This window comes from Hylobates moloch, unplaced genomic scaffold, assembly GCF_009828535.3.
Source record: "Hylobates moloch isolate HMO894 unplaced genomic scaffold, HMol_V3 SCAFFOLD_17, whole genome shotgun sequence".
Taxonomy (NCBI): domain Eukaryota; kingdom Metazoa; phylum Chordata; class Mammalia; order Primates; family Hylobatidae; genus Hylobates; species Hylobates moloch.
Window position 1 is genome coordinate 60,349,740 of NW_026652292.1, and position 20,417 is coordinate 60,370,156.

Below are 20,417 nucleotides of genomic sequence, written 5' to 3' on the forward strand. Positions count from 1 at the left end.
TCATGGCTATGGTTTGAATGTGTCCCCCAAAGTTCACGTGTTGGAAACTTGTTCACGTGTCACATCTCAATGCAACCATGTTGAGAGGTGATTAGGCCATGAGGTCTCTGCCCTCACGAATGGACTGATGCCATTATTGTCAGGGTGGGTTCATTATTGGGAGAGCACACTTTTTATAAAAGTGAGCTCGGCCTTCTCTTGATCTCATTCTCACTCCCTTTTGCCCTTCTGCCTTCTGCCACTGGATGACACAGCACGAAGGCCCTTGTCAGATGCTGATGCCATGCTCTCAGACTTCCCAGCCTCCAGAACCATGGGCCAAATACATTTCTATTCACTATAAATCATCTAGTCTGTTAGTATTCATAAAATGACTAAGACAGTCATTTAATACCCTTTTCCTCCTCAAACTAAGAACTTGTCCCCCAAATAAACCACAAAGCTCTAATCTCTCCCTCCTCAGGAGCACCAAGATGAGGCAAAACTGCATCAGCCTTTGATGTGCAACTATCCCCCTCTCCATCCCTCTCTACACACACACAGGGCACCAAGTCTTACTGAAAAAACAAAACAAAACTCATCCAGACACAGAAACTGAGAGCACCTCCTTGCCTTCTTTCCTGGAGAGCAGGCTAGGTATTTCCATCTGAGGAAACACACAAATGTCAGGAAAGAACCAAGAACTGACAGCAGCAAACACAATGAGAGTGACTATTTACACAGTTCCATCAGGCATTAAGATGGTATTAATTTTCCGTCTACTTCTGCCTAACCCCTGCCCTCTGTCTCCACCTTATATAGCCGGAGATTTTCACTGTGTCTAAATCTTATTTGCATCTGCCACACTTTATTTCAAATCACTGAGACCTGGGGCCACTCACATCCTCATAGCTTTGCTCTGTGTGCCACAAGCCTGATGCAGCCTTTCCCTAGCCAAGCCCTGGCAAAGAAGCAGCACACAAGCACCCCAAGAGAAAATAAGTTCTCTCCAGGCTGTAGGATAGGTGCCAGATTCCTAAGTTTATCAGCAAAACCCAGGTGTCCTCTTTGCTGCCTGGCCAGTTGACAAAAGCAAAGAAGAGTGTTAGCCATGGTTCACAATCATCCGAGAGGCTTTGGAAAGAAGAACTGGTACTGCAGTTGTCTGATTGTCTACACGTAACACACAGATAAGGTTCTGCTGTCACTGCTCTTCAGAGGAAGGAGAATCAAGTGACCCAAGCCACTTGGAGTACTCAGAGGAATCAGGAAAAGCAAGAACAGAGAAGTCCATTCTTCTCACTGCAAGAACACCCAGGTTCTGGGATAGGTGGATTGAGTTCAAATCCTGACGCTACCATCCATGTGATTTTGAGCAATGATCTAATTCCTCTAAGCATCAGTGCTCCAGCCTGTAAAATGCACATGTTAACTGCACTCACCTACTCACTGCTCAGGGTGGTTGTAGTGATTCCATTGTTAATGCAAACTAAGCTTCAGACACCAAAAGGGAGATACTCAATCAATGTCAGTCTCCCTCCTTTTCCCACTAGTTTGTATTTATGATCATTCTAAACATCGCTGATGGAATTTGAGTGCAACCACGGTAGAAATAGGTTTCACATAAACTGAGGCAACTCCTTGGTACATAGGAAACAGGAAATGATGGCATAGGAGATTAAAGAAATAGCTCTCCAGGCCTTTCAGGGGTCCTCTAGCAGGCAAACAAGGCCCTTGAAGATCTGCCTCAGTTTCCTCTTTTTTTTTTAAATTTTTTTTCTCGGTCAGCCTTCAGAATCACAGCAGATTCAGAGAGACTCCAGCTTCCTCTCAATACACTTTGGCATCCCTCCCACTTAGTGACTGTGTTCTCCTGAAGGCCAATGCCCTTTCAGGCCTCTAAGCCTTTGCATATGCTATTCCCTCTACCTAGAAAGCCCTGCCTCCTCTTCTTCACCTGGACATCCCCAACTCATTCCTGAGAACTAAGCTCAAGGGGCTGTCTCGCCTCCAGGTGTCCTTCCTGGCTCCAGCAAAGCTGGGCTGTGTGTTCCTCCTCTGTGCTTTCTACTGTCCCAGTGCCCCGTGGAAACAAGATCATTAAATGGCTCCTTGCTGCTCCATCGCTCCACCAGACCAGGAGCCCTGGAGTCAAAAACTGGGCTTCATTTACGTATCAGCATTTCCAGTGTCTGGCACATAGAAGGCACCCAATCCATGTTTGGTTCAGTCATTTGACAAGTATTTACTGAGCAGCTGCTATGTAAAGCCTGACACACGGATATCATGGCAAACAAAAAGTCAAAATCCCTGCCATCATGAAGCTATGTCTAGGGGACAGACGATAAAAATGGAATCAAATAAGTATATTACAAGTCGAGTGCCAAGAATAAAAACTATCTTTGGCTAGAGTCACAGAAAATAATAATAATAGTAAAAAATAAAAAATAAAGCAGGGAAATAGGGATAGGGAATGTCTTGGGGAGAGGGGACAGCTATTCTATGCAGGATGGTGACAAAAGGTGGGAAGATGGGTGGGCATTTGCACGCAGCCTGGAGGAGGTGGGAATGGACGTGTGGACATTTGAGGGAAGCACACTTCCCAGATTCACATTCCAGCTCTGTCACTTATTATCAGTGTTTTTATTTATTTATTTATTTATTTATTTTTTGAGACAGAGTCTCACTTTGTTGTCCAGGCTGGAGTGCAGTGGCCCAATCTCAGCTCACTGCAACCTCCGCCCCCCAAGTTCAAGCGATTCTTCTGCCTCAGCCTCCCAAGTAGCTGGGACTACAGGTGCCCACCACCACGTCCAGCTAATGTTTGTATTTTTAGTAGAGATGGGGTTTCACCATGCTGGCCAGGCTGGAACTCCTGACCTCAAGTGATCCGCCCACCTCGGCCTCCCAAAGTGCTGGGATTACAGGCGTCAGCCACCATGCCGGGGCCCCTTGTGATTTTTAAGGACATCTCCTAACCTCCTTATGCCTCAGTTTCCTCATCTGTTAAATGGGAATAGTAATAGTACCTACTTCATAGGATTGTTGAGAGGTTTGAAATTGTGGCAAAATTTTTGAAATTGTGGTAAAATACACAAAATTTACCCTCATGACCATTTTTAAGTGTACAGTTCAATGGTATTAAGTACACTAAATTGTGCAACCATCACCACCATCCTTCTCCAGAATTTTTTTCATCTTGAATAACTGAAACTCCATTAAACACTAACTCCTTAATCCTACCCCACCCCTGACACCCTGGCAATGGCCATTCTACTTTCTATCTCTGTGAGTTTCACTACTCTAGGCACCTCGCATAAGCAGGATCATATAATATTTGTCCTCTTGTGACTGGCTTACTTAGCATAATGTCTTCAAGGCTCGCTCATGTTGTGGCATGTGTCAGGATTTCCTTCCTTCTAAAGCTGAATAATATTCCACTGTAGGTAGATACAGTATATTGTTTATCCATTGATCTGTCGTGGACATTTGGGTTGTTTCCCACCTTTGGGTTATTGTGAATAATGTTGCTATGAACATGGTGTACAGATATCTCTATCTTTAATTCTTTGGGGTATATACCCAGAAGCAGACTTGCTTGGTCATATGGTAGTTCCATGTTTAATTTTTTGAGGAACCAATTACTATTCTCCACATTAGTGGCACCAATTTACATGTCACCAACAAGGCAAAAGGGTTCCTATTTCTCCACATCCTTGACAATTGTTATTTTCTTTCTCTTTTCTTCTCTTTTTCTGTCTTCCTTTCTTCCTTCATTCCTTTCTTTCTCTTTCTTTCTTTCTTTCTTCCTTCCTTTTTTTCTTTCTTCTCTTCCTTCCTTTTTTCTCTTTCTTCCTTTCTTTCCTTTTCTCTGTCTTCCTTTCTTCCTCTTTTCCTTGCTTCTTTCTTTTCCTCTCTTCCCTTTTCCTTCCTTCTTTCATTTCATTTATTTATTTTAGAGACAGGGTCTGGCTATGTTGCCCAAGCTGGTCTAGAACTCCCCGGTTAAAGCAATCCTCCCATCTCAGCCTCTCAAAGTGCTGGGATTACAGGCATGAGCCACCAAGCCTGGCCTCTTTTTCTTTATTTCTCTCTTTCCTTCTCTTCCTCTCTTTCTTTCTTCCTGTCTTCCTCTCTTTTTCTTTTTTTGTCTCTCTCTCCCCCTCTTTCTCTCCCTCCCTTCCCCTTCTCCTTCCTTCCTTCCTTCGTAGCCATCCTAGTAGGCATGTGTTGAAAGGTTTTGGTGAGTTATTTATTTTTTTCTGAAACAGGGTCTCACTCTAGTGCCCAGGTTGGCATTCAGTGGTGCAATCACAGCTCACTGCAGCCTCAACCTCCTGGGCTCAAGCAATTCAAACTGCAGTGTCACCTGAATCAGAATCACTTCAGACAATTGTGTAAAATGCACATTCCTGGGCCTCAGGACAATTGACTGAACAGCAGGAGCCCAGAAATTGGTATTTTTTACAGATACCTCATGGGCTTCTTCTGTACAGAGGAGTTTGAAAAAGGATGGGCTAAGATATATTTTCTGAAGGTGCCCATCTCTCTTCCCAAAACGTCTGTGGCCCTGAGAACCCCTCTGTCACCCAGGTGGGGAGGACGGAGACTTCAACACAGCCTGTGGAGGAGGCCGTGAAGGAGGAAACAGCCCAAGAACGGACATTTTGGGGCCAGGAGGGAGCCGAAGGGCTGGGGCAGCGGATGAAATGGCAACTATGTCAGAGGGTGGAAAGGGGGCCTCAGGGCAGGAGCCACGTGACAATGATGAAGAGAGAGGACATACGCAGGCGAGAGGGAGCAAAGAGCCTGTCCTGGGGAGGAACAGCTGCTGGGAGTCAGGACGAGGGCAGCCCTGGGGAGAGTGGCCTAGTGGAGCGAGGGAGACCTGCCTTCAACCCCAGCCCTACGGCAGACCAGCTGTGCAGCACTTGGTAAGTCACTGTCCTTCTCTGAACCTTTGTTTTTCTAACTATAAAAAGGGGCAGATAATAGTGCATGTGCTTCCTGCTTGGCAGAGCAGCAAATGACAGGAAGGATATGAAATTGTAAAGGGCTTCAACAGCTTTAATTCCAGGGCTAAGGGTGGCGGAGGTGTTATTATCAGTGCCAGAGCACAACAGGGGCCTGGAGAAGCCAGAGGCCAGGAGGCCACACAGCACGTGCTCAGGAACACAGACTGCAGCCAGACACCTCTCACTGTTTTTTTTTTTTAAACAAGGTCTCACTCTGTCGCCCAGGCTAGAGTGTAGTGGTGCAATCATGGCTTACCACAACCTCTGCCTCCTGGGATCAAATGATCCTCCTGCCTCAGCCTCCCAAGCAACTGGGACTATAGGCATGTGCCACCACGCCCAGCTGATTTTTGTATTTTTAGTAGAGACGGGGTTTCTCTTTGTCACCCAGGCTGCTCTCAGACTCCTGGACTCGAGCGATCCACCTGCCTAGGCCTCCCAAAGTGCTGGAATTACAGGCATGAGCCACTGTCCCCAGACTCCCCAACTCCGTAAGTGTGGGCTGTGTATAGTGACTTCCTTCCAAAGAGCACAGTATGAAAATGGGGAGAAAAGAGTAACTTTATAGTGGAGAAACCTGACAAACAATTACATCAGCCAGGTGATCAGTGTTAACAGCAGCCAGGTGATCAGTGTTAACAGCAGCCAGGTGATCAGTGTTAACAGCAGCCAGGTGATCAGTGTTAACAGCAGCCAGGTGATCAGAGTTAACATTAGCCAGATGATCGGCGTTAACATCAGCCAGGTGATCAAAGTTAACAGCAGCAGGCATAAACCATGTTGGGGGTGTGTACGCCTCATATACTGTGGTGCGGTGAGAGGGGCACTTTCCCTCTGGGGACTCCCTCCTAAAAACCCATAACCACAGTCGAATCATAAGAAAAATCTCAGACAAATCGTAACTGAAGGGCGTTCTACAAAATACCTGGCTACTACTCCTCACAACTGTCCAAAAAACCAAGGAAAGTCTGATGCATTTTCACAGCCAAGAGGAACCTACAGAGCCGTGATGACTATGTGGTATTCCAGATGGGATCCTGGGGCAGGAAAAAGACATTTAGGTAAAAATTAAAGAAATCTGGCCAGGCACAGTGGCTCATGCCTATAATCCCAGCACTTTGGGAGGCCAAGGCTCCCTGAGGTCAGGAGTTTGAGACCAGCCTTGCCAACATAGCAAAACCCTGTCTCTAGGAAAATACAAAAATTAGCCAGACATGGTGGTAAGTGCCTGTGATCCCAGCTATGTGGGCAGCTGGGGCAGGAGAATCACTTGATCCCAGGAAGTGGAGGCTGCAGTGGGCCGAGATTGAGTCACTGTGCTCTAACCTGAGTGACAGAGCAAGACTCTGTCTCAAACAAACAAAAACAAAACAACAACAAAAAAACTAAGGAAATCTGAGTAAAGTATGGGCTTTAGTTAATAATATTATAATTAATAATACTGGTTCATGAATTGTGACAAACATACCTTGCTAATGTCATATGTTAACTACAAGAATCTGGGTGTGGGGTATATGGAAACGATACCAGCTTCACAACTTTTCTGTAATTCTCAAACTATTCTAAAGTTAAAAGGTTGGGTTTTTTTGTTTTTTTTTAAGTACATTTCATTTTAGGAAAAGAAAAAAGGAATAGCATTTAACACTCAGCTTGGAAGAGCCTTGAGCAGAAGCAGTAAAATGAGGCTCATCTCCCCAGCTATTTCCCTCCAGGCGCGTTTCTGGCATTCTCCTGGTTGGAGAAGAGAGTGAGAAAGTGGGGCTTGAGGCCAGGGTGTGTGAGTGGGAACAGCACAGGGAAAACGAAGCTCTCTGAGTTTCATTTCATCATCTGCAAAATTGAAACGATGAGGATATCTAGGATTCAATGTGGTCACGTAAGTACACCACATAGCACACTTCCTGGCACATGAGTGACAGCTTGTAGCTAACATTCCCCTCTCCCAGAAGGCCAGGAGATGGGGCAGGTTCAGGAACTGGGCAGCAGTAATGAAGTTGCCCTGTTGTGGTCCTGCTCAGGGCATGTGGATGCCACAGGGCCAGTAGAGCCAGGAGAGCTTCCAGGGAGAGCTCTTACAGGTTGGTCACCCCTATGGAGCAGGCTTCCAGTCCTCTCTGCCACCTCCTCATTGTGGGACGGTCACACTGCCTTGCCTCTCTAGAGCATGATTTTCTTCTCTGTGGAAATGAGACATTTGGACTATGGAGGAGTTGGTAAGGGGAGGGCGGGGTTTGGGGACAGACAGAGCTGAACTCGAATCCCGGCTCTTCCACCAGCAGTGGGACCCTGAACGAGCCTCGATTTTCTCCTTAGTGAAAAGAGGATGTTAATATCAAGTTGGCAGAGTTTGTTAGGAGAATTCAAGCAGACGGCGTTGTAGTGCCTTGCCCAGAGTAGGTCCTCAAAAACTGTCAGTAACCTTCCCTCTTAAGCATTTCCTAGCCCTTGAGTCCTCAAATACTGAACAATGAGTTTCCTACCCACCAGACTGGCCCAAAATTACACATTTTGGCAACACTAAATGTCTGGTGAGCAGGCAGGGCCACAGGAACTGTTCCACACCGCTAGTGAGAGTTTGTGTTGGTACTGACCACTGTGGAGTCCAATTTGGCAACATATAGCAAGGCTGGATATTTGCAGATCCCCTGACCTAGGAATTCCACTCCTAGATACACCCTCTAGACACATTCTAGCAAGACGACAAGCAGACTGGTGGGAAACTGTTAATTGAAGTAACAGCACAAACTTGCAACATCCTAAATGCCCACAGCAGAAAAATGAATATGTAACTGGTGGTGTATTAACCCGGTGGAATACTCTAGACTTCAGACTTGAACTGACTGAACTGCAGCTCTCTGTATGAACATGAGCAAATTCCCAAAGCTTAACCTTGAACAACAAAAAGGGTAAGTTGGCCAGGCACGGTGGCTCACGCCTGTAATCCCAGCACTTTGGGAGGCCAAAGTGGGCAGATCACCTGAGGTCAGGAGTTCGAGACCAGCCTGGCCAACATGGTGAAACCCTGTCTCTACTAAAAATACAAAAAAAATTATGTATGGCATGGTGGCAAGCGCCTGTAATCCCAGCTACTAGGGAGGCTGAGGCAGGAGAATCACTTCAACCTGGGAGGTGGGGGTTGCAGTGAGCTGAGACCGGGCCATTGCACTCCAGCCTGGGCAACAAGAATGAAACTCCATCCCAAAAAAAAAAAAAAAAAATAGGGTTAGTTGCAGAAGGCTGTCTGTATAAGGACATAATCATTTGTAATTTATATATATACCTATATTATTATATAATAACAACTTTATATTATACATTAGACATGAACTTTAAGAATATATGCAATAATATAACTATGGAGACAGTATTTGTAGTAATAAAATAAAAACATGCCTGGAAATAACAGCCAAGTTCAGAGAGAGGGAAGAAAGAGAAAGAATTGGGGAGGGATACACAGGGGACTTCGATTGTGTCTATAACAGTTTCTATTTTTAGAAAATAAAATCTGAAGAAAATATGGCAAAGCGCTAAAATGTCCTAAACCTAGGTGTCAGGTACATGGTGCGCACTACATTACTGGCTGAGCTTTTCTGCTTGCCAAAATCATGCATCAATTTTCAAGGTCTCTAGTATTTGATGAATTTCATTCCGGGACCCTTGGGCGCAATATTTTAAACACCCTTTCATTAACAAACTTGGCTTGCTTGGCTCTAAACACTTTCCGCCTACTCTCAAATCCTGCCCTGCCCATCTGTAAGAAACACTCTTGGGGCTCTCACCCCACTTCCCTGAAATCTTGGAGAGTCCCCTTGCTCCTCGCCCCACTTTTCTGGAATGTTGGAGAGTCCACTGTGGTTCCATTGAGTGTCTGTTTCCATTTGTTTTAGGAGTCATCTGACACCCAGCCCAACCCAGGAACACTTTGCATACTTCTCCCTCACCCCTGGAGAGGCTTTGAGTGCTGTCCCTGGACCAGAGAAAACATTGTTTTTCTCACCAGGTGACTCTTCTCAGTCACAGGTACCAGGAAGCCTGAGGACGCTTGCCCAGAATCAAAGGCTTTCCAGAAAGGTCATTGTTACCAGGCCACACCCAAAAGGGGAGACACTGTGACCATCAGCTGGGGGTCTGCTGGGGCCCCCGCCTCATCTGCACCCTCAGGAGGTTTCTGGGGGCTGCTGCCTGCCTTTTTCAATACCAAAAACCAACTCCAGCATTTTAAGAACTGCACAAGTGGGGGCAGAGAGCAATCATCCCTCCAAGTTTTTCTCCAAATCCATACTAAAAAAGCACTTAAAGAAATATCTAATAGCTTGGTCTTTGGTCCTGATCAGAAAAAACAAAATCATCTTTCATTTTTCTGTATCAGAGGTCCCCCCAACCCATGCCCACAGGCATACGGTTCTCCTTTGCCTCCTCCAACTCTTTCTAAACATGAAATGAGAACTCATCATCTCCATGTGGAATTCTGGGAAGAATCAGTGGAAAGGTAGGAGGGCGGGCAGGTGGCTGAGTCTGTCTTGGTCTTGCCGCCTCTCAACACTGGACTCCACTCAGCATTCCAGAGGGCACCTTTGCAAGGGTGTTCCCCCTCCTGGATTTCCACACTGAACACCAACAGGGGCTACTCTGAGTGCTGGCCCGATGGCAGCAAGTCAGGCAAAGAACTCTTTGCCCTGACAGTGCTTACCCTCTAGTGAGGAGAGAGATGATTTAATAAGCAAACAAATAATCACATCATATAATTGCAGGGAGATACGTGTGCTAGGCAGAAAAGCAAAGTGGGAGAATGAGAGAAAGAGGGCTTGGGCAAGGAGGCTAATACCTCATCTGTAGGATTAGGAGGCCTCTCTAATGAGGCAGTTTTTCAGCAGAGGGGACATCTCAGCACAGGGTGGAGGTCAGGCATGTCTTAAGAAGAGGGACCTAAGAGGAGGCTATGGGAGGTGCAGGTGGCAAGACAGCCAGGGGCCGACTATGTCACACACCGTGCTGTGAGAGCGAGGCCATGACTGCCATTTACAGAAGAAACAGATGGTCTAGGTGGTTCTCGGGTTCACCAAGACCACACTGCCAGTTTGTGCTAGCTGAGCCAGGTCATCTGACTCTGAGAGCAATGCTTTGAGTTACTCCCTCCCATCTCTCGGCCCAGGACACATACAGGTCCATGTCCCTTATGCACAACCCACCACTGGCCGTGGGCTGGAATCCAAGATGCTCACATTTCAGAAGGTTCATACAGGGCAGGCACAGCGTCATCTTCGATACTCCTGGGGAGATCTGGGATACAGAGCACAGCACAATTAAACATATTCATATTTATGCAGCAAACATAACGATCTTTACACTCAGTATGCTAAATAAATAATAGCTCAGGACAGGTGGGCTTTTGCCACCAAATCCAGGGCACATGCCAAATTAGTTACTGAAACAAAATAACAACTTCTGGTTTCCAGAGCCTCCTGGATTTCCACTAAAAGCACTGGGGGACACCATTTTAAATTCTGAAAATGACGGCTCTGCGAAGACAGAAGATGGCAGAGCCAACTGGAAACCAGATCACGTAGATTTATATTTTGGCACAGCCCAGACTATGGGAAAAATCACCAAGGGGATGGAACGCTGAGATGCAAACTTCCTCCCTGGCAAAGGAGACAACAGCAGCTCCAGAACTGTTGGCAACACGCAATCAAAAGGTGACATGGAAGTCCAAGTCCAACAGCCAAGTTAGAAGGGCAACTAGTTAGAAAGGTGGAAGCCCAGCTCTACAAATGAAGCTACCACATTTCATTTCAGCTCTTTGTCTTGTACTCTTGCTAGACCTGGGTTGGGTTTGAAAACATGGCCAGAGGCAGAGAAGTTATAGGTGGGAGAGATAGAAAAGCATCTTAATTTAAACTAAAAAAAAAAAAAAAAAAAAAATCACCTTGGCCAGGCATGGTGGTTTACGCCTGTAATCCCAACACTTTGGGAGGCCGAGGTGGGCGAATCACTTGAGGGCAGGAGAATCGCTTGAACCTGGGAGGTGGAGGTTGCAGTGAACCGAGATTTCACCATTGCACTCCAGCCTGGGTGACAGAGTGAGTCTCCAAAAAAAAAAAAAAAAAAAACCACCTTAGCATCTGAGTAGTGTTGCTGCCCTTCCTTGGTGTCTGAGTTAATTTGCATTTTTCAGAAGTGCTGCATTTCTCCAACACCTCTGAGAAACACAAACCAATTCGGAGAGTCCCGCCTGGGCTCCCCTTCTTCACTCTGCCTTACCCCTTTCTCCTCTGCCTCTTGGAAGAGCCAGAAACTGAGGGCAATTCTGGCCCGATGGTGGCACTGTGGATGGGGAGTGGGACACGAAATCTAGGAAATATTTCAAAAGTATAATCCAGACTGGATATAGTGGATAAGCAAGAGAAAGGAGAAAGTGAGCCTTAAGCTTAAAACCCGGGCATCTGAACTGCGGTCTATCTTAACTGAATGCCAGAAAATTAACACATCAGCATTAACCCTCTTCAGAGGACCCCCTCAAACCTCGTGCCAATGGTCACTTCCACCTGTTACACACTGCGGTGTTCAGGGCCTGGGCCTGCTCTGCCTGTGTTTCAATTCTGTCTCACTGATGAAACTGTGTGGGGTTTTTTTTGTTGTGTTTTTTTTCTTTAACTTTTTTTTTTTAATTTTGGTCACATCTATTACATAAACTTGCTATTTTAGCCATTTTTAAGTGTACTATTCAGTGGCATTAATTACATTCACAATGTTGTACACATCATGTTCCTTATTTAACTTCAGAAAGCCCAGTCCTCTCATCTGTTACATGGGGGTAACAATAGCACCCACTTTTGAGAGAAACTGCAGGATTATCCGGGATAATCCAAGTGAAATGGCACAGTGCCGGCATATAATTGACCCTCAACAAATATTAGCTATTTTGTTGTTTTTGTTTTTTCGTTTGAGACGGAGTCTCACTCTGTCACCCAGGCTGGAGTGCAGTGGCACAATCTCAGCTCACTGCAACCTCCGTTTCCTGGGTACAAGCAATTCTTATGCCTCAGCCTCCTGAGTAGCTGGAATTATAGGCATGCAGCACCATGCCCGGCTAGTTTTTGTATTTTTAGTAGAGATGGAGTTTCACCATGTTGGCTGGGCTGGTCTAAAACTCCTGACTTCAAGTGATTTACCCGCCTCGGCCTCCCAAAATGCTGGGATTACAGGCGTGAGCCACCACACCCAGCCAATATTCGCTGTTTTACCATTCGCTGCTTTATTTACCCACTTCCTCCTCTGTGTGCTCCCAGTTACACTGGCCATCTTGGTGTCCTCATCACCTCCTGCTGCTGAACACCTCCCCTGCCCCCTCCACAGTGACCCCAGGCTCACCCTCCTAACGGGTAAATCAGATCCAGTCCAGTTTCTGGCTCACGATCCCTCCCGCCTACTCATCATCCTCAGTGAACGTGGCCCTCTTAGTTGAACGTGCGCCCAAATCACCCGAAGGGTAGAATCACCTGGAGAGCGTGCTGACCACACCTGGATCGATGAGCAGGGCCCTACGCCTCCGGTCTCTGATTCAACAGGTGTGGGTGAGCCTGAGATTTTGCATTCCTAACCCCTTCTCAGGTAAGGCTGATGCCGCTGTCCAGTGACCCCACTTTGAGAGCCACTGAGCTGGAGAATGAGGTATGCAGAAACTGACGACCTCATCACTCTGTGGCCACCACCCCTCCCCATCAGGAGGCAGCTCCTGCTGGTTTATTGCAATAGGCTCCTCACTGGCTTCTCTTGTTCAGCCCTTTCTTCCCTACAGTTGATTCTTAACACAGCTGTAAGTGATTCTTTTACCACAGAAATAGGGTCCTGTTCTTCCTCTGCTTAAAATGCTCCAGTGGTGGGCCAGGCATGGTGGCTCATGCCTGTAATCCCAGCTCTTTGGGAGGCTGAGGTGGGAGGCTGGCTTGAGCCCAGGAGTTCAAGACCAGCCTGGGCAACAAAGCAAGACTCCATCTGTACAAAAAAATAAAATAAATATAATTAGTCTGGTGTGGTGGCGCACACCAGCTACTCAGGAGGCTGAGATGGGAGAATCACTTGTGTCCAGGAGGTAGAGGCTGCAGTGAGCCATGATTGTGCCACTGCACTTAGCCTGGGAGGCAGAGCAAGACCCTGTCAAAGAAAAATCCTCCAGCAGTGTCCCATCGCATTTAGGATAAAACCTACTGGCCTTACCATTTCCTCTGAGGTTTATTGATCTGGGCCCTGCACCTCTGTGCACCTTAGGGCCTTTGCTATTGCTGTCCCCTGGCCCCCGCAACCCACCACCACCCCACCCCCCACAATCCCAGATATTCACCCAGCCTCTTCTCTCACCTCACTCAGATCTCTTCTCAAATGCCCTGCCTAACCTAGATAGCAGCTTCTTCCCTCTTCCTTCCTTTTCTCTAGCTCCTTAACCTGCCTCACCTTTCTTTGTAAGCTGTGCTGTTATGTGAAATTAGCTTGCTCATGTATTTGTGTACTTGATTATTGTCTATCCTTCCCTCGCCATTAGAATGTAAGACAATAAGGGCAAGGCTTGGATGTTGATCAGCGCCCACAATGATGACGGCATATCGGAGGCACACAGTGTTTGTTGAATGAATAAATGACACCCTAACTTCCTAATATGGCACATCATCTCTCCATGATCTCTACCCACCTCTCTGGCCAGACTTCTTGTTCCTCTCCCCAAGAACACCCCAACCACACTCAACCTGACTTACAAGTCGGACGAAGTGACCCAATCATTGACACCTCCAAGCTTTTGCACACACTGTGCTTTTGTCTGAAATGCCCTTTCCTACTTTGTCAGTCTAGGGAATGACTTACCCATATTTTCAGTTGAACTTGAGCGCCACCTCCTGATGAAGCCTTCCCAGGTTCCCACAGGCAGAGCTAAGCCCAACCCCTACACCTCTCATCTCATCTAGGTGCTTGTCCATCTGTGTCCTCTCCAGCCACTCAGGGGCAAGGGCAAAGTCTTCATCTTGCATCTGCGGGAGCTGGCACAGAGCCTGGTTCATGGTACATGCCCCGGGAATACTGGCTGAATAAAAGAAACAATCAGCAGAAATCAGCCAAATCTCCTGAGTTTCATTTCTCTTAATATTACCCTTAAAGTGACAGAAATGATAATGCTAATTATCTTTAAAGCAATGCCTGAATATATGAAAGAAAAGTGAAATTTTCTTTTTCTTTCTTTTTTATTTTATTTTATTTTTTTTTGACGCAAAGTCTCACTGACTCTGTCACCCAGGCTGGAGTGCAGTGGTGTGATCTTGGTTCACTGCAACCTCCGCCTCCTGGATTCAAGTGATTCTCTTGCCCCAACCTCTGAGTAGCTGGGATTACAGGCACCTGCCACCAAGCCCAGCTAATTTTTATATTTTTAATAGAATTGGGGTTTCATCATGTTGGCCAGGCTGATCTTGAATTCCTGACCCCAGGTGATCCTCCCAGTGTGCTGGCATTACAGGCATGAGCCACCGCACCTGGTCTGAAAAGTGAAATTTTCTAAACTTTCCAGGATGCTCTTGAGCTGCTCCTGACCCCCAAGTACTTCCTCATAGCTTGGTGGGAGCCCAGGCAGAAGGCCAGGAAGTCCAGGGAGTGGAGCAGGCACCAGGACCCCACCAGCTTCCTAGCAGGGCTCCACCTGAGTGTCAGGCAGAGGTGGGAGTGAATCCCACTGGCGGGGAGGTTTCAGGCTGACCCAGCTGACTCTAGGATTGAGCCTTTTCCTCTAGGAGAAACCTGCAACATCCTCTGCCTTGCCCTCCTCCAGGAATTGAGAAAATGTGTGGGGACACTGCTTTCTTATCACTGGGGAGTTGTCTAAGTTGAATTTTCCCAGAGAAGTTAGCAGCATTAGTATCAGTAAAATGAATGTGCTGAATGTTCAGCTTTTTCTTTTTTTCTGTCTGTTTTTGGTCTTATTAGAAACTCCAAAAATAAACATTCTTTCTCAGGCTTGACCCTCACATGGCCTTGGTGTTCCCCTTCTGAAGAAATCAAATGCAACAATGGAAGGGCTTTGCACAGCCCTGGCCACATGGCTCCCCTCCAAGGCAGGCCTGTCCTCTGATGGACGTGGGCGGGCCAGCCAACTTGTGATTTAAAAGTTGGCACTTCATGTAATTGCACTACAGAGAAAAGAGATCCTGGTGGGTAGACACAGGCTCTGGACTGTTAGAAAATTACGTTTCTCATTATAAATTGTGATTTTAAAGGCAATTGTTTCACTCCTAAAAGAGGGCAAAGAGAAAACAAGACTAATGGACAGATGGGCAAATACTAGGATGATGATGGTAGTGGTGGTTATGTTGAGGAAGAAGATAATTTTTTAAAATCAAGAGAAGTAGCGTCAAGCTTGGTGCTTTTTTCAGACCTACAGATGTGAAATCAAAGCGGCAGGCACCATGAGGATCTTTGCTAAAGATAATAGAGGCCCATCTGATGCCCAACCTAATGTATGGCTCCCTCTAGTGGTCAGAGGAATTTCTGCATTGGCTCCTTCACTTGTAACAGACGCTCAGGCTCAGCTTTTGATGCAAGCCAGCCAGGAGTTGAGACTTGGTCACTGGGTTTCCAGGGTGTAATTTTCCCACTTTCACCTCCTTCCCTATCTTCCATGGCCTCTGGCTCCCAGCCCTACAATTTCCAAGATCTCCTTCTATAGGTCCCAAACTAATACAAATAATAATATTGATTTGTCCAGTAACCTAAGGTTTACATTTTGCATCAATTATCTGAATCCTATCCTTGTAAGGTAGATGTACCCATTTGATAGGCAAGCAGATTAAGTCTCAAAAAGGTAAAGTGACTTGCTCAAAATCACACAACTAGTTAAATTTAGCACTGGGAGTTAAACTGGTATAGTCTGAGCCCAAATCATGAGCTTTTCCATTTACATTGCAGCAACCTTCAAAAGGGGGAAATTATGTGGTTGATTTGAAATACAGAGAAGTAGAAAAGTGGTATGAATTTCACCATTTTCATAAACATCACACGGGGAGAAAATGTACTTAAATGAGACTTGCCTCTAACCAAATATGTGACCTTGGCCCTGAGGGGCTGATTCATATAGGTTCAATAGTGCTATAATCTACAACTTGATTGCAAGGTTAAGGTCTACTAAAACTGGTGGTGGGAGCTAGGAACTCAAATGGCCTAGGAAAAGCAATATCCTTTCTGTGAGCCAGGCTGGGACACACTCTGTAATGTATTCCTTACGCGTTCCAGCATACCTGAGCAATAGAGAGCCTCCCTGCAGGCATCTTGTCATACAAAGGGATTTTTCAGCTACGGACATCGCAGAATAACATCACAGTGATTCCAGAATCATTACTTGCAGGTACCAAAAGTTTTCAGTAAAATGGTGAATCCCAAAGTTCTCCCTGCTTTACCTTTGTCTATCTCTAGCCTTCATCCTCTTCCTACTTCCCCAGGCAAGACCCTTAAATAGGCTCTTTGCAAAAAAAGGATTTACAAATGGCCAATAAACATATGAAAACATGCTCAACTTCATAAGTCATATGCAAATGCAAGTAAAACCACAATGTCAACCCACTGCACACCAAAGAGAATGGCTAACATGAAACAGACAGGTAACACCAAGTCTTGGCAAATAGATGGTGCAGCTGAAACATTCAGACACTGCTGGTGGGAGTGTAAATGGCACAACCATTTTGAAAAAACTGTTGTCATACACCTTATGACCCACTTCTAGGTATATACTCAACAGAAATACTTACACATATGAACCAAAATAAAGGTACAAGAATGTCACAGCAGTTTATTCCTAATAACCTAATAACGAAAACAACCAATACCCATCAACAGAATAGGTAAATAAATTGTGGCATATTCAGGCAATGTAATATAAGGCAATTAGAATAAACGGATTGTTGTTACACACAACACAGGTGGATCTTACAAAGATAATGTTGAGAAACAAAGTAAACACACAAACACAAAAATACATGTACAGTGCGGATAAGTCTACTTATAGGAAGTTCAAAGCCAGACAAAAGTAAGATATGGTCAGCATAGCAGTTATCTTTTGAGTAAGGGGGCTTCTGGGATCCTGATAATATTGTTTCCTGACCTGAGGGTTGATCACCTGGGTGTTTTCACTTTATGATCATTTATCAAACTATATTGTGACAATTTGCTTCCTTTCCTTAATGTATGTAATCCTTTGATAAAAAGATTTTAAAACTCTATGATTTTAATAGACATACAGGATGAGTATTTTTAAAATCATGGTGGATTGGAAATGTATGGACAATCTGGCATATTTGCAGGTTGGCTGAGTAGCCTGGCTGATGACTAGAGTCATTGATAGCTGGAAACAGCTATGGTACTACAAATAGGAGTTGAAATAGGAGTCAAAACACTGTGCAGATGGCAAATGGCAGGAACAGCATGTGGCTGGCTGTTGGTCCAGACCATGCCTGCACCTGCAGATATCGATCACCGTTATGAGCCTCGTCCAACATAAAGGAAGACTTTCATAGACCCAAAGAAGTCTCTGCCAAAGCAGGTGCCTGCTTCCCGTATTTATTCATTTGGTATCCATCTAGCAACGTATCCAATGCACTGTTTCTCAAACTGGGGTCTGAGGATGTTCCAAATGTTCACTGATGGAAGATTCTTGGGGGCCTATGAACTGTTTCCTGTAAAGGAGGCCATAAATAACTTAAGTTTGACAGTATGGAGATTCCTCAAAGAACTAAAAATAGAACAACCCAGCAATGCCACCACTGAGTATCTACCTAAAGGAAATAATTATACCAAAAACATACCTGCACTTGTATGTTTATGCACTATTCACAATAGCAAAATCATGGAACCAACCTACGTGTCCATCAGTGATTGACTGGATAAAGACAATGTGGCATATATACACACACACACACACACACACACACAGACACACACACACACATAGATTACTACACAGCCATAAAAAATGAAATCACGTCCTTTGCAGCAACTTGGTTGGGGCTGGAGGCCATTATCCTAAGTGAAATAACTCAGAAACAGAAAATCAAATACCACATGTTCTCATTTATAAGTGGGACCTAAACAATGGGTATGCATGGACACAAGGGTGGAAATAATAGACACTGGGGTCTCCAAAAGAGAGGAGTGGGAGGGAGTGAAGTTTGAAAAGTTCAAGGGTACGATGTTCGCTATTTGATTGATGGGTACACTAGGAGCCCAATCCCCACCATCACACAATATACCCAAGTAACAATCCTTCACAGGTTCCTCCTGAAGCTAAATAACTTATTTGAAAAATAAGTTTAACAGTAAAAACATTATAATAATAACAAGATTAAGAAACCTTGAACAAGAGGGCAAAACTTTGATACAAAGATACAAAGATATCTAAGAGTCCTCTGCAAATCACATCACAATATACTAGGTTTTTGTTTGTTTGTTTTGTTTTGTGGTGGTTTTTTTTTTTTTTTTTTTTAGATAATGTCTCACTCTATTGCCCAGGCTGGAGTGCAGTGGTGCTGTCCTGGCTCACTGCAACCTCCATCTCCTGGGTTCAAGTGATTGTCCTGCCTCAGCCTCCCGAGTAGCTGGGACTACAGGCACCTGCCACCACACCCAGCTAATTTTTGTATTTTCAGTAGAGACAAGGTTTCACCATTTTGGCCAGGCTGGTCTCAAACTCCTGACCTCAAGTGATCCTCCCACCTCGGCCTCCCAAAGTGCTGGGATTACAGGCATGAGCCACCATCCCTGCCTTCAATATACCGTTAAGTAGAAGAGCAACTTACAAAATAATATGTATTATATAATCTCAATGTTGCTAAAATATTTATAAGTACATGACAAAAACTGGATGGATACACAGCCAAATGTGTTCTCTCGAACTAATGGGATTGTGAGCGATTTTGTTCTTCGCTTTTCTGTATTTTTCAGATTTTCTACCACAAATATTTATCATTTTGAAAATTAGGACAAAATTAAGTGTTAATTATGAAAGGAAGAAGACCCAGTTCTATCTTGGAGGTGTATAAATATCACACAGCTCCTGGCTAAATGTACTTATGCCCTCACAGAAGTAATAAAAAAAGATTTAACCATGTGCCTTCATTTCATCTCTATCACAGCTTTTCTATCTTGATCTGATCTTAGCTGCTCAGTTTCGGGGAGAGGGAAGGTAAGGGCCACTAATTCTGTACAGCACTCAGAGGAGTGCTACCTACAGGAAAGCCCTATGCACAGAATAACCATGTCATTGTCATAGAAGCAACAGCGAACGCAGGGGCGTCTTGCAAATGCCAGCATGGTTACAAGCACATCACATCTCTTAACTCATTCAATATTCACAACAAACTTCTGCAGCAGGTAGCATTATAATCCTTAGTGTACATACGGGGAAACTGAGGCACGGAAAAATCAAGTAACTTGCTCTAGGCCCCAGGCATTGTGTGATAGAGGAGAGTCGACCCCTGGCAGTCTAGAGCCAGGATTCTCAGCCCGTTCTCTTGCCCAAAGTGGGAGCAGGGGCTGTTGACACTGCCAAGCGCTCTGTGAATGCCAGGAGCCTTCTAAAAGCTTCACATCTGTTATGTAAAGCTTTTACATCCACTATGTCATGTAATTCTCCAAAAACCCATGAGATTCCATCCATTGGTCTTCCTCGTTCACGGTTGAAGCAGCAGAGGCTTCGCAATGTACCCAAGATCTCACAGGAAGTAGGAGAGAGGCCAGGCCTCACATCTGGGCAGTCGGGGTCCACAGCAGCCCTGGCACCACAGCCTCACAGGCGGTGGGATCTCAAAAGCAAGACTGAGGCCTACTGTGTGTGTTTGTTTGTTTGGAGACAGAGTCTTGCTCTGTCCCCCAGGCTGGAGTGCAGTGACGTGATCTGGGCTCACTGCAACCTCCGCCTCCCAGGTTCAAGTGATTCTTGTGTCTCATCCTCCCAAGTAGCTGGAACTACAGACACCTGTCACCACACCCAGCTAATTTTTGTATTTTTAGTAGAGACGGGGTTTCAGCATGTTGGCCAGGCTGGTCTTGAACTCCTGACCTCAGGTGATCCACTCACTTTGGCCTCCCAAAGTGCTGGGATTACAGGCATGAGCCACTGCACCTGGCCCTGAGGCCTACTGTTTTTATTCAGCTTTTTTGGGGGGGTGGGAGGGGAATGGACAATGAGAATCTTGTGACTACAGCTGGGAAAGGAAGTGGAAGGAAAGGGAGAGTCGAAGGTTCTCTTTAGCTCAGCCTTAAACCCAAAGACCTGTGACTGCTTAGCCTTGTGACAAACCCCTGCAGAGTTCCAGCAGGCCTGAGAATGCAAAGCATGAGACATTTCTTCAAAAAGCTGGACAGAAAATATTAGGCACTCTGATCAATGCAGCAATA

The 20,417-nt window shown here is 45.5% G+C and overlaps 1 protein-coding gene across 1 annotated transcript in view; it reads right to left on the reverse strand.

Moving 5' to 3' along the window:
• Window positions 1-20,417, reverse strand: part of ANAPC4 (anaphase promoting complex subunit 4) — a 107,448-nt gene that overhangs the window by 29,053 nt on the left and 57,978 nt on the right. Inside the window, exons 30-31 of the mRNA XM_032135497.2 lie at window positions 13,851-14,067; window positions 10,217-10,274 (exon numbers count right to left, since the gene is read on the reverse strand). The gene's annotated coding sequence lies outside the window, so the exon portion shown is untranslated. The remainder of the gene's footprint in view (window positions 1-10,216; window positions 10,275-13,850; window positions 14,068-20,417) is intronic.